The following is a 15,607-nucleotide window of genomic DNA, read 5'->3' on the forward strand; positions in this document are numbered from 1 at the left end:
GTGACTGTTTGGAGGTTCCTGGAGGTTCATTACGGTATAACACTATTGTACAACAACTATATAACCAGCTATTATGTGCCCTCTGCTTATCCTCTGTCATTGGATTTTCTACTAAAGAACTGTGGAAAAAAATGTGTGTGTAACCCTTATGCATGTATTAGTTCAAAGGGTGGGAAATCTGACAGAAAAAAACGTCAGTTTTTCACTTTATGCCTGACATCTTACAGAGTTAGCAATTCTGCTCACTTTTTGAGCTGGCTTTCCAGATACACCTTTATGGTAGACAGTACACTCAACCTAAAACTGAAACAGTGCTGCAAAGGGTTATCCTCTACGGGATTGATGTCCCCCCCACAGGACGCTTGAGCTAACGCTAATGGGATTAGCAAGACGTTGTAAGTAACAAGATGTCACTCCCTGATCTGTTTCACCTGTTCTTGTGCTTGTCTCCACCCCCAACAGGTGTCGCCCATTTTCCTCAATTATCCTCTGTGTACTTATACCTGTGTTTTCTATTTGTCTGTTGCCAGTTCGTCAATCTTACCAGCGTTTGTCCTTTCAGACCCTGTTTTTTCCCAGCCTCTCTTTTTCTCATCTCCTGGTTTTTGATCCTCCCCTGCTCTGCCACCGGGTTCTCGCCTTTCGAGTGTTCCCTGGGTTATCAGCCCCCACTCTTCCTGGAGGAAGAGGTTGGCATACCCCCGGCCCAGGTGTTTGTCTGCCTCAGTCGCCATACCTAGAAGAGAGCCCAGTCGCTATTCTCAAGATTACCTCCAGGTATCGGCTACAAGTGACCGCCACCGGACCCCGGCATCGTCTCGGGCAGAGGGTATGGCTGTCCACTCGAGATCTGCCCCTCCGGGTGGAGTCCCGCAAACGTTCCCCCGTTTTATCATCCCTTTTACCATCTCCAAGATCAATACCCCCTCTGCTGTTCATCTTCTGTTGCCCCGTACCCTCCGTACACATCCCACTTTACATGTCTAGATGTAATCCCATGTATCACAGACTTTGTCTCCTGTTTCCAGGCCCACCCCTCTTCCCCGTCTCATCGACCGCCAATCGGCATACACGATGAGGCGCCTCCTGATGGTTCGACTGGGGGGCAGAAGATTCCAAAACCTGGTTGACTCCGAGGGTTATGGCCTGGAGGAGAGGTGCTGGGTCTCCACTAGGGACATCCTGGACCCAGGCCTCATTGCTGAGTTCCAACACCGACACCCCGGTCAACCAGGTATGCGCCCAGCTAGTCACACCCTGATCGGAATTTGTGCTTGTCTCCACCCCACTCCAGGTGTCGCCCAACTTCCCCATTATCCCCAATGTATTTATAACTGTGTTCTGTCTGTGGCCAGTTTGTTTTGTTCATTAAACCTACCCATGTTTTCCCCCTTGCTCCTGTCTTGTCTATAGTTCCTATTTTTCTATTTTTCCCGGTTTTGACCTTTCTGCCTGCCCTGATGCAGAGCCTGCCTGCCTTACTGTACCTTTGCCCCACTACTCTGGATTACTGACCTCAGTCTGACCTGACCCTGGGCCTACCTGCCATCCTGTGACTTTGTCGGAGGTTTACATAAACCTTGGCCAAATACATTGAAACTCAGTTTTTCACAATTCCTGACATTTAATCATAGTAAACATTCCCTGTCTTAGGTCAGTTAAGATCACCACTTTATTTTAAGAATGTGAAATGTCAGAATAATAGCAGAGAATGATTTATTTAAGCTTTTATTTCTTCCATCACATTCCCAGTGGGTCAGAAGTTTACATACACTCAATTAGTATTTGGTAGCATTGCCTTTAAATTGTTTAACTTGGGCCAAATGTTCCGGGTAGCCTTCACCCAACTTATTGTGGGAAGCTTGTGGAATTTTGGCCCATTCCTCCTGACAGAGATGGTGTAACTGAGTCATGTTTGTAGGCCTCCTTGCTCGCACACGGTTTTTCAGACCTGCCAACAAATATTCTATGGGATTGAGGTCAGGGCTTTGTGTTGGCCACTCCAATACCTTGACTTTGTCCTTAAGCCATTTTTCCACAGCTTTGGAAATATCCTTGGAGTCGTTGTCCATTTGGAAGACATATCTGCGACCAAACTTTTACTTCCTGACTGATGTCTTGAGATGTTACTTCAATATATCCACATAATTTTCCTGCCTCATGATGCCGTCTATTTTGTGAAGTGCACCAGTCCATCCTGCAGCAAAGCACCAGCACAACATGGTGCTGCCACCCCCGTGCTTTATGGTTGAGATGGTGTTCTTCGGCTTTGGTCATTATGGCCAAAAAGTTCTATATTTGTTTCATCAGACCAGAGGACATTTTCCCAAAAAGTACAATCTTTGTCCCCATGTGCAGTTGCAAACCATAGTCAGGCTTATTTATGACAGTTTGGATCAGTGTCTCCTTCCTTGCTGAGTGGCCTTTCAGGTTTTGTAAATATAGGACTCGTTTTACTGTGGATATAAATACTTTTGTACCTGTTTCCTCCAGCATCTTCACAAGGTCCTTTGCTGTTCTGGGATTGATTTGCGCTTTTCGTACCAAAGTACGTTAATCTATAGAATACAGAATGTGTCTCCTTCCTGAGTGGTATGATGGCTGCGTGGTCCCATGGTGTTTATACTTGCGTACTATTTTTTGTACAGATGAACATGGTACCTTCAGGCATTTGGAAATTGCTCCCAAGGATGAACCAGCTTTGTGGAGGTCTACAATTTTTTTCTGAGGTCTTGGCTGATTTCTTTTGATTTTCCCATGATGTCAAGCAAAGAGGCACTGAGTTTGAAGGTAAGCCTTGAAATACATCCACAAGTACACCTCCAATTTATTAAAATGTTGTCAATTATCCTATCTGAAGCTTCTAAAGCCATGACATCATTTTCTGGAATTTTCCAAGCTGTTTAAAGGCACAGTCAAGTGTATAAACTTCTGACCCAATGGAATTGTAATACAGTGAATTATAAGTGAAATAATCTATCTGTAAACAATTGTTGGAAAAATGACTTGTCATGCACAAAGTAGATGTCCTAACCGACTTGCCGAAACTATAGTTTTTTACAAGACATTTGTGGCATGGTTGAAAAACGAGTTTCAATGACTCCAAACTAAGTGTATGTAAACTTCTGACTTCAACTGTATGTACTTGAAAATGTATCAATAAACCAATTATGCACATTTGGACAGACTTGACACAACATTTTTGAACAGGAATGCAATGGTTCATTGGATCAGTCTTAAACGCTGCGCATACACTACACTACAAAATCTAAATTGCACCTAAACTGCAATAATACATTGTGGCCTTTCTCTTGCATTTCAAGAGAAAGGCCACATATTTTACCACATCTAATGTGTTATATTCTCTTACATGAATTTCACATTTCCACAAATTTCAAAGTGTTTCCTTTCAAATGGTATCAAGAATATGCATATCCTTGCTTCAGGTCCTGAGCTACAGGCAGTTAGATTTGGGTATGCCATTTTAGACGAAAAATTTAAAGATAGGGTCCTATCCTTAAGTGGTTTTTAAGGTATCTTTACTTTTATTGAAGCATGACTATTGAGTAATTTTTCCACCACGACTTTTGCTGTAGTCAATCCTCTACTTTGTAATGTTGTAACTCATCCTGACATAAGATATCTTATCAATGAATATAATTGTATAACGTATAATTTTTTATACAGAATAAGCATGTATTTTCCCTGTGATCACAATCTTCTTCAGGACAGGTCTGCTGTTCTATTATTCATTCTCCTCCACACGTTCTACTATGTCTTGTCTCTACTGCGATAGATACAATAACTGTTAAAGAAATAAAACCCTGTGTTTTTGATGGCAAACTGTATAAATATGCTTGCATCATATTTTATAGATTCATATCCCACATTTACTGTCCAGCAAGACTTGAGAACTTATTTCACTTGTAGTTTGAGTGCTTTGCTGAAACATCAGAAATTATGCAGGCATATCTTAGCACATGTTTTCTATATAGAACTTAAATGGTTCTTCGGCAGGCCCAATTGGGGAACCCTTTGAAGAACAGTTTTTTGTTCCAAATGGAACCGTTCTGGTTCAAAGTAGAACCCTATTGGGTTCCAATTGGGTTCCCTTCCCCCATGAAACCCAAAAGAGTTCTACCTGGAACCAAAAACAACTCTACCTGCAACCAAAAAGATCCTCTTAAAGGGACTGCCTAATAACCCTTTTTTTATAAAAGTGTAGCCTACTATTTAAGCCTAGTGAGATAGATCTAACATGTATCATATATAGATACCCACGTACAATGATTTAATCAGATCATCTATTTAATTCAATTATTTACTTCATTGGCTACATACTGTATTACAGTTCATTCAGAAAGTATTCAGACCCCTTGACTTTTTTCACATTTTGTTATGTTACAGCCTTATTCTAAAATGGATTCAATATTTTCTCCTCTCACATACACACAATACCCCATAATGACAAAGCAAAAACAAGGTTTTTAGATTTTTTTGCAAATGTATAAAAAACAACAGAAATATCACATTTACATAAGTATTACTCAGTACTTTGTTGAAGCACCTTTGGCAGAGATTACAGCCTCGAGTCTTCTTGAGTATGAAGCTACAAACTTCGACACCGATCAAGTTGTAAAAACATCTCAAGGATGATCAATGGAAACAGGGAGCACCTGAGCTCAATTTCAAGGCTCATAGCTAAGGGTCTGAATACTTATGTAAATAATGTATTTCTGTTTTTTTTTATAAATTTGCAAACATTTCTAAATAACAGTTTTTGCATTGTCATTATGGGGCATTGTGTGGAGAGTGATGAGGGGAAAAAACAATTGAATCAATCTTATAAGATTATTATTTGACCATATACAATGTTATTTCTCTGTGAACAGAAGTGCACTCCACATGTACGGCACTGACACAAATGACTGAAAATTATAATAAGAATATTGTGGGAACTGTATTGTTAGACTTCAGTGCTGCCTTTGATATTATTGACCATCATCTGTTATTGGCTAAACGTATGCTTAGCTGTCTTATCATTAGCTGTCTTATTGGCTGCTATCTGAATAGGTCTATCGGACAATTGTTCTTGGGTCACTATAACTATATCTATTTTGCCAATTGGATTGATCCCCTCAACCACACGGAACCCCACTAATCAACCGACGGAAATGCACGAGGTGGCTAAAAACAAACCTCCATCCTCTGCTAGATTCCTACTGATGGCCTGGCTAGCTGTCTGAATCGCCGTGACCCCAACCAATCTCACTACTCACTGGACCCTTATGATCACTCAACTAAGTATGCCTCTCCTTAATGTCAATATGCCTTGTCCATTGCTGTTCTGGTTAGTGTTTCTTGTCTTATTTCACTGTAGAGCCTCTAGCCCTGCTCATTATACCGTATCCAACCTTTCAGTTCCACCACCCACACATGCGCTGACATCACCTGGTTTCAATGATGTTTCAAAGAGACAATAGCTCTCTCATCATCACTCAATACCTAGGTTTACCTCCACTGTATTCACATCCTACCATAGCCTTGTCTGTACATTATACCTTGAAGCTATTTTATCGCCTCCAGAAACATCCTTTTACTCTCTGTTCCAGCTTAGCTTTTAGCCGTACCCTTATCCTACTCCTCCTCTGTTCCTCTGGTGATATAGAGGTGAATCCAGGTCCTGCAGTGCCTAGCTCCACTCCTATTCCCCAGGCGCTCTCTTTTGATGACTTCTGTAACCGTAATAGCCTTGGTTTCATGCATGTTAACATTAGAAGCCTCCTCCCTAAGTTTGTTTTATTCACTGCTTTAGCACACTCTGCCAACCCGGATGTTCTAGCCGTGTCTGAATCCTGGCTTAGGAAGACCACCAAAAATTCTGAAATGTTCATCCCTAACTACAACATTTTCAGACAAGATAGAACGGCCAAAGGGGGCGGTGATGCAATCTATGGCAAAGATAGCCTGAAGAGTTCTGTCCTACTATCCAGGTCTGTACCCAAACAATTTGAACTTCTACTTTTAGAAATCCACCTCTCGCGGCCTCCCGTGTGGCGCAGTGGTCTAGGGCACTGTGCCAACAGAGACTCTGGGTTCGCGCCCAGGCTCTGTCGCAGCCGGCCGCGACCAGAGGTCTATGGGGCGACGCACAATTGTCCTAGCGCTGTTAGGGAGGGTTTGGTAGGGATATCCTTGTCTCATCGCGCACCAGCAACTCCTGTGGCAGGCCGGGCTCAGTGCACACTGACCAGGTCACCAGGTGCACGGTGTTTCCTGCGGCTGGCTTCCGGGTTGGATGTGCGCTGTGTTAAGAAGCAGTGTGGCGTGGTTGGGTTGTGTTTTGGACGCATGGCTTTCGACCTTCGTCTCTCCCGAGCCCGTATGGGAGTTGTAGCGATGAGACAAGATAGTAACTACTAACAATTGGATACCACGAAAAGGGGGTAAAATTAAAAATAAATAAAAAATAAAATAAAAATCCACCTCTCTAAAAACAAGTCTCTCACCGTTGCCGCCTGCTATAGACCACCCTCTGCCCCCAGCTGTGCTCTGGACACCATATGTGAACTGATTGCCCCGCATCTATCTTCAGAGCTCGTGCTGCTAGGCGACCTAAACTGGAACATGCTTAACACCCCAACCATCCTACAGTCTAAGCTTGATGCCCTCAATCTCACAAAAATGATCAATGAACCTACCAGGTACCACCCCAAAGCCGTAAACACGGGCACCCTCATAAATATCATCCTAACCAACTTGCTCTCTAAATACACCTCTGCTGTTTTCAACCAAGATCTCAGCAATCACTGCCTCATTGCCTGCATCCGTAATGGGTCAGCGGTCAAACGACCTCCACTCATCACTGTCAAACGCTCCCTGAAACACTTCAGCAAGTAGGCTTTTCTTATCGACCTGGCCAGGATATCCTGGAAGGATATTGATCTCACCCCGTCAGTAGAGGATGCCTGGTTATTTTTAAATGCCTTCCTCACCATCTTAAATAAGCATGCCCCATTAAAGAAATGTAGAATTAGGAACAGATATATCCCTTGGTTCTCTCCAGACCTGACTGCCCTTAACCAACACAAAACATCCTATGGCGTTCTGCATTAGCATCGAACAGCCCCCGTGATATGCAACTTTTCAGGGAAGCTAGAAACCAATATACCCAGGCAGTTAGAAAAGCCAAGGCTAGCTTTTTCAAGCAGAAATTTGCAACACAATCTCAAAAAAGTTCTGGGACACTGTAAAGTCCATGGAGAATAAGAACACCTCCTCCCAGCTGTCCACTGCACTGAAGATAGCAAACACCATCACCACCAATAAATCTACTATAATTGAGAATTTCAATAAGCATTTTTCTACGGCTGGCCATGCTTTCCACCTGGCTACCCCTACCCGGTCAACAGCACTGCACCCCCCACAGCAACTCGCCCAAGCCTTCCCATTTGTCCTTCTCCCATATCCAGTCAGCTGATGTTCTGAAAGAGCTGCAAAATCTGGACCCCTACAAATAAGCCGGGCTAGACAATCTGGACCCCTTCTTTCTAAAATTATCTGACGGAATTGTTCCCACCCCTATTACTAGTCTGTTCAACCTCTCTTTTGTGTCGTCTGAGATTCCCAAAGATTGGAAAGCAGCTGATGTCATCCCCCTCTTCAAAGGGGGGGGGGCACTCTTGACCCAAACTGCTACAGACCTATATCTATCCTACCCTGCCTTTCTAAGGTCTTCGAAAGAAGAAACAGAATACCAACCATTTTGAATCCCACCATATCTTCTTCGCTATGAAATCTGGTTTCAGAGCTGGTCATTGATGCACTTCAGCCACGCTCAAGGTCCTAAACAATATCTTAACCTCCATCGATAAGAAACAATACTGTGCAGCCATATTCATTGACCTGGCCAAGGCTTTCGACTCTGTCAATCACCACATCCTCATCGGCAGATTCGACAGCCTTGGTTTCTCAAATGATTGCCTCGCCTGGTTCACCAACTACTTCTCTGATAGAGTTCAGTGTGACTTAGAATATGTGGAAAACTACAAATACCTAGGTGTCTGGTTAGACTGTAAACTCTCCTTCCAGACGCACATCAAACATCTCCAATCCAAAGTTAAATCTAGAATTGGCTTCCTATTTGGCAACAAAGCATCCTTCACTCATGCTGCCAAACATACCCTCGTAAAACTGACCATCCTACCAATCCTCGACTTCGGCGATGTCATTTACAAAATAGCCTCCAACACCCTACTCAATAAACTGGATGCAGTCTATCACAGTGCCATTAGTTTTGTCACCAAAGACCCATTACTACCCACCACTGCGACCTGTACGCTCTCGTTGGCTGGCCCTCGCTTCATGCTCGTTGCCAAACCCACTGGCTCCAGGTCATCTACAAGACCCTGCTAGGTAAAGTCCCACCTTATCTCAGCTCGCTGGTCCCCATAGCAGCACCCACCTGTAGCACACGCTCCAGCAGGTATATCTCTCTGGTCACCCCCAAAACCAATTCTTCCTTTGGCCGCCTCTCCCTTCAGTTCTCTGCTGCCAATGACTGGAACAAACTACAAAAATCTCTGAAACTGGAAACACTTATCTCCCTCACTAGCTTTAAGCACAGCTGTCAGAACAGCTCACAGATTACTGCACCTGTACATAGCCTATCTATAATTTAGCCCAAACAACTACCTCTTTCCCTACTGTATTTATTTATTTTGTTCCTTTGCACCCCATTATTTCTATCTCTACTTTGCACATTCTTCCACTGCAAATCAGTTTTACTTGCTATATTGTATTTACTTCGCCACCATGGCCTTTTTTTGCCTTTAACTCCCTTATCTCACCTCACTTGCTCACATTGTATATAGACTTATTTTTCTGCTGTATTATTGACTGTATATTTGTTTTATTCCATGTGTAACTCTGTGTTGTTGTATGTGTCGAACTGCTTTGCTTTATCTTGACCAGTTTACAATTGTAAATGAGAACTTGTTCTCAACTTGCCTACCTGGATAAATAAAGGTGGAATAAAAAAATACATATATGTATCTTTATAATCTGCATATCATTGGTTGACAGCTATCTATCCAAAAGAACACATATGGTTTTCTTTAATGGAAGCTTCTCTAAAGTAAAACATGTAAAGTGTGATATTCCACAAGGCAGCTCTCTTGGCCCTTTACTGTTCTCTATCTTTACTAATGATGTACAACTGGTATTAAACAAAACCTGTGTGTCAGTGTACACTGATGATTCAACATTATACATGTCAGCAACTATGGCTAGTGAAATTACTGCAACCCTAAACAAAAAGATGCAGTCAGTTTTAGAATGGGTGGCTAGTAAGAAACTAGCCCTGAACATATCTAACACTAAAAGCATTTTATTTGGTACAAATCATTCCCTTAGTTCTTGTCACGGAACCATGCATGCCTGTCCCCTATTCCCACTGATTAGTATTTGTATATATGTGCCCTTTGGTTTCCATGGTCTTGTTGGTTATTGTTACAATGTCCGTTGGTGCGTGTGAGTACCTCAAATCAAAATCAAATCAAATTTATTTATATAGCCCTTCGCACATCAGCTGATATCTCAAAGTGCTGTACAGAAACCCAGCCTAAAACCCCAAACAGCAAGCAATGCAGGTGTAGATGCACGGTGGTTAGGAAAAACTCCCTAGAAAGGCCAAAACCTAGGAAGAAACCTAGAGAGGAACCAGGCTATGTGGGGTGGCCAGTCCTCTTCTAGCTGTGCCGGGTAGAGATTATAACAGAACATGGCCAAGATGTTCAAATGTTCATAAATGACCAGCATGGTCGAATAATAATAAGGTAGAACAGTTGAAACTGGAGCAGCAGCACGGCCAGGTGGACTGGGGACAGCAAGGAGTCATCATGTCAGGTAGTCCTGGGGCATGGTCCTAGGGCTCAGGTCCTCCGAGAGAGAGAAAGAAAGAGAATTAGAGAGAGCATATGTGGGGTGGCCAGTCCTCTTCCGGCTGGAGATTATAACAGAACATGGCCAAGATGTTCAAATGTTCATAAATGACCAGCATGGTCGAATAATAATAAGGTAGAACAGTTGAAACTGGTACCTGTGCTGTGTGTTTTGAGCTTTCGTGCCATTGTTGATTGTGCAGATGATTATGGGTCTCGTCTCGTGTGATAATCATTGTAAATTTGTGTTATTTATTCGAGGTACTCCTCGCTCTTTTGTTTGGATTTCAACCCTGTGTTTTGTGTATGTGTTTGTTTGGTCTTCGTCCCCGTGCCTTTACACGGCACAGCGTAATTTTGGGTGTAATAAAAAAAAAACATTACACATTTCTGTGCTCGTCTCCCGAATCATTGTTCCCAACATGACAGAATAATCAACCATTATTGGAGATAGCGGGAATGCCCGTCCGACGACTGGTCTGTCCGGCACCGCCGCTGCTTCGGCAGCTGCAACTGGGCCGTCTGACGTCGCCACAACGGGTCCGTCCGACGATGTCACTTCAGCAGCCACAAGTGGCCCGTTTGACGCAGCCACAACCGGTCCGTCCGACACCACTGCAACTGGCCTATCCAACACTGCGTTCCTGTGATCGTCCTCGAAGCCGGTGTCGTTGCACTGTTGGTGCAGCACATCAGGGGGGGAGGGGGGGGTACTGTCACAGATCCCACCGGAACTTTCATCACGCACATGTGTCCCCTATTCCCACTGACTAGTGTTTGTATATATGTTCCCTTTGTTCATCATGGTGCTGTCGATTATTGTTCCAATGTCCGTTGGTGCATGTGAGTACCTGTGTTGTGTGTTTTGGGCTTTCGTGCCCTTCTGGATTGCGCAGATGATTAATGGTCTTGTGCGCGTGTGTTATTTATTCAAGGTACTCCTCGCTCTTTTGTTTGGGTTTCAACCTTGTTTTTGTTACGTGTTTGTTTGTCCTTTACAGGGCAGGCCGTAATTTGGGGCTGAATTAAAAAAAAACTGTTACGCATCCCTGCGCCTGTCTCCCGATCCCTCATGCCAACGTGACAGTTCTAGACCTCAGCTGAATCTGGTAATGAATGATGTGACTCTTGAGCAAGTTGAGGAGACTAAACTTCTTGTTGTCGCCTTAGACTGTAAATTGTCATGGTCAAGGCATATTGATTCAATTGTTGTAAAGACGGGGAGAAATCTGCTGGTGATAAAGAGATGCTCAGCATCGCCTCAGATACTGTAGGTCTCTTTGGATAAATTTTTTGCTGAGGTTGGCTCACTGAAAAACAAACAAATTCAATCCACGTGGCCATTGTAGCTGACACCATCTGCTGTTATTTTTTTTTTACATGAGATGTCCCAATCTACACAGAAGAACCTGGCTAACACACATGAGATGCATCCACCACACATTTTAGAGCTGCTTGACATGAGTGAGATCACTCACCAGAAGGTAAAGTCTGTGCAAATACAGTGTATACACAAAATCAATCTTAGGATAAGTATTAACACTTAAACTGTTTCTGTTGCCTTGGAGAACAATGCATTTATAAATATTAGGCTACTGAAAATACAGTGGCCAAAAGCTTGTATCAAACAAGAAAACAACTAATCAGATCCTAGGCTATTTATCCCAACCTGATTGATGTTAGAAGTGTATGGTTTTAACATATTGCTCAGCTTTTACACCATAAAATGGCCCTGGATGGGATTCATGTCACTTTTAGCTTTATTTTTTAGCAACATGCATGAAACGTGCCTCTTTAAATAGGACTGTGCATCCACCCCTTCTTCCTTTCCTAGAACATAAACTGGATAAGATTGGATTGATTATAGAGGAAAATCATTTCATTTTCTGTGGGAATGTGAAAGAACAGACAGACATTTTTCTCATCTTATAAAGCATCTGACCTCTGATCCTCTCGCTCTCTCTCTCCCTCTCTTCCCCCCCCCCTCTCTCTCTCTCTCTCTCTCTCTCTCTCCCTTACTCTCTCTCCCTCTCTCTCTTTCTCTCTCTCTCCCTCCCTCTCTCTCTCGCTCTCTCTCTCCCCCCTCTCTCCCTCTCTCTCTTTCTCTCTCTCCATTCTCTCTCCCTCTCTCTCTCTCTCTCTCTCTCTCTCTCTCTCTCTCTCTCTCTCTCTCTCTCTCTCTCTCTCCCTCTCTCCTTCCTCTCTCTCCCTCTCTCCCTCCCTCTCTCTCGCTTTCTCTCTCTCCCTCCTCTCTCTCTCAATTTAAAAAAAATGTAACATGATGTAACAATGCACATATTGCCAAAGCTTATTTTGGATATTTACAATATAAAAATAAATGAAAATGAGAATCATGTTGTCAACGGGACAACAGTAACAACAATAACCAAGTGTCAAAATAACCATACATTCAACAATAACAATAAGTATACAGTAGAGGACATGTGCAGGTTGATTGGTCCATCTCTCTCTCTCTCTCTCTCTCTCTCTCTCTCTCTCTCTCTCTCTCTCTGCATGCTGGGAGTGATTGGTGCATGCTGGGAATTGTTTGAGTGAAGGAGTGCGTGTGTTGTGGAGAGTTAGATATTCACAACTTTCTATCGGTTTGCTATTTCTTGGTGGTGTTTATTTGGTTTTCTTCTGTGCATGATTAAGGTTATTATTTTTGTTGTGGTAGAATTAAGTATTTTGTTTTTCGTATCGAAATTACCCTGATTTTGGCGGGGATGGCAGCCCGATTGGGGATGCCGTCCCTGTTACTTTGGCATGGCTTTAGGTGTGTTACTGAAGTTGCTGTCACGGTGGAGGAATTTCTGGTCGCCGTAGGAGAGAAGGTAGGCTATGAGAATGTTGCTTATGCATCCCGGATGAATAAAGCTGTGGTGGTATTTCTTAAAGAAGAGTGTCTGGTTGATCGTATGGCTGAGCATGGTGTACATCTTAAAGAAGAGTGTCTGGTTGATCGTATGGTTGAGCATGGCGTACTTCTTAAAGAAGAGTGTCTTGTTGATCGTATGGTTGAGCATGGCGTACTTCTTAAAGAAGAGTGTCTGGTTGATCGTATGGTTGAGCATGGCGTACTTCTTAAAGAAGAGTGTCTGGTTGATTGTATGGCTGAGCATGGTGTACTTCTTAAAGATGAGTGTCTGGTTGATCGTATGGTTGAGCATGGTCTACTTCTTAAAGATGAGTGTCTGGTTAATCGTATGGTTGAGCATGGTGTACTTCTTAAAGGAATGTTTATTCAAGTTACGCCTCTTTTTTCCCCGTCAACAAGGGTAACGATTTCAAATGTACCACCGTTTATTCCAAATGAGCTATTGGAGCGCGAGTTATTGCGCTTTGGGAAGTTCGCCAGTTCAATTAAGGTTGTCCCGTTGGGTTGCAAACACCCGGCGTTGAAACAGGTAATGTCATTTCGGCGACAGGTGTTTATGTTTTTGGACTCACCGGAGCAGACTTTAGACTTATCGTTTAAAATCAAGTATGACAATAGAATGTATATGGCTTATGATGGTACGGGTAGTCAACGGTGTTTTGAGTGTGGGGATGTTGGTCATAAGCGACATGCTTGCCCGAAAAGGGAGAAGGCAGAGGGAGGGGCACAGGTGGTCATCGTAACGCCTGGGCCCACTGATGTAGGGAGAGGTGGTCATCGTAACGCCTGGGCCCGCTGATGTAGGGAGAGGTGGTCATCGTAACGCCTGGGCCCGCTGATGTAGGAAGAGGTGGTCATCGTAACGCCTGGGCCCGCTGATGTAGGGAGAGGTGAGCCGACAGCGGTAGAGCAGCCACAAGCACCTGTTGCTGAGGAACAAGTTATCCGTGTTGAGGGCACGGGGTTGCAACTTGCATTAGAAGGAAATGTTATGTTACAGAAAAGTATTGATGTAGAAGGTAAGGATGTATCTGAAGAGCCAGTTCTTCAGACTGGTGAGCAGGTGCCCAGTATGAGTGCTGGGGTAAAGGAGGGGGTTCATGTGGAGCTAGGCTCCCAGGGAGTGGAGGAGATGCCCACTTCGAGTAATGAGGTACAGGAGGGTTTTCATGTGGAGCTAGGCTCCCAGGTAGTGGAGGATATGCCCACTACGAGTAATGAGGTACAGGAGAGTTTTCATGTGGAGCTAGGCTCCCAGGGAGTGGAGGAGATGCCCACTTCGAGTAATGAGGTACAGGAGGGTTTTCATGTGGAGCTAGGCTCCCAGGGAGTGGAGGAGATGCCCACTTCGAGTAATGAGGTACAGGAGGGTTTTCATGTGGAGCTAGGCTCCCAGGTAGTGGAGGATATGCCCACTACGAGTAATGAGGTACAGGAGGGTTTTCATGTGGAGCTAGGCTCCCAGGGAGTGGAGGAGATGCCCACTACGAGTGCTGGGGTTCATGTGGAGCTAGGCTCCCAGTTAGTGGAGGAGATGCCCACTATGAGTAGTGATGTTCAGGTGGGGCTAGGCTCCCAGTTAGTGGAGGAGATGCCCACTATGAGTAGTGATGTTCAGGTGGGGCTAGTCTCCCAGGTAGTGGAGGAGATGCTTGGTACGAGTGATGAGGTGCAAGTGGGGAGTGTTGAAAGGGATGTGGTAGAGGGGAGTCAGTTGTCTGTGGTCTCAGCTGAGGATCAGGAGAAGGATATGGATATCTCTTTAGATATGACAGCTGCTGGTGATGACTCAGTTTATGATCTAGAGGAGGTAAATGAGTTTCTGGATCAGACTTTTGGGAAATCTGTCAAATTGGCAGATTATTTTGATGTTGATAAGTTTGTGAGAACAGCTGTGATGTTACAGAAGATGGTGGGGTTCGACCAATTGAGTGAGAAGAAGCGGTTTCGCTTGAGGAAATTTATTACTGCTGTTGCAGCAGCAAAAGGTGGTGGGAAACGTAGTCAGGTTAAGAGAAGAAAAAACAAATAATGATGATGATCATGCTTCATAGGGTGTCTTTTTTCTCATTGGTTTCTCTGTGGGCTTTTCTGCATTTCTTTTCTCTTTTCTATATGGAAGTACTCAGGGTAGGTTCTCTTAATATTAATGGGGGAAGGGACAGGAATAAAAGGGCTTGGGTATTAGAAGTAATAAAACAGAAAAGACTTAATGCAGTTTTCCTACAGGAGACACATAGCGATGAGCAAAATGAGGTTGACTGGGGTATGTGGTGGGAGGGGCAGCATGTACTCAGTCATGGTACTAATTTCAGTGCTGGGGTGGCAATCTTGTTTTCCTCAGGCTTAGGGGTGACTGTGGTATCTACAACAGAGATTGTCAAGGGTCGGGTTTTTTTGGTCAAGGTGGATGTTATATGTTTTTTTTATTTTTTTTTTATGTTTATGCTCCTAATGAGGGTACAGAGCGTATTTGAGCTTTCTGATGTGTGGAGAGTAAGGAATGCAAAAGTTAGGCAGTACACATGGCTAAAAATTAATGAAGTTTGTGTCAGTGCAGCAAGGTTAGACAGGTTGTATGTATCTGAGCAATAATGTAGTAGGGTTGGAAAGTGTGCCATTACTCCTGTGGGATTCTCTGATCATCATATTGTTACTGTTGATATTCACTTGTCCTGTCCACGAAGGTCATCACCTTACTGGTATTTTAATGTTAAATTGTTACATGATGTCATGGTTTGTGACAGGTTTTTGTTGTTTTGGGAAAAATGGAGGGTTATAAAGGGGG

At 43.6% G+C, this 15,607-nt stretch overlaps 1 pseudogene; it reads left to right on the plus strand.

Annotated features, from left to right (window-relative positions):
• LOC135508824 (hydrocephalus-inducing protein-like) overlaps positions 1-15,607 on the plus strand; it is a 108,636-nt pseudogene that overhangs the window by 9,362 nt on the left and 83,667 nt on the right.

Source organism: Oncorhynchus masou, chromosome 22 (genome assembly GCF_036934945.1).
Source record: "Oncorhynchus masou masou isolate Uvic2021 chromosome 22, UVic_Omas_1.1, whole genome shotgun sequence".
In the NCBI taxonomy this organism is placed as follows: Eukaryota; Metazoa; Chordata; class Actinopteri; order Salmoniformes; family Salmonidae; genus Oncorhynchus; species Oncorhynchus masou.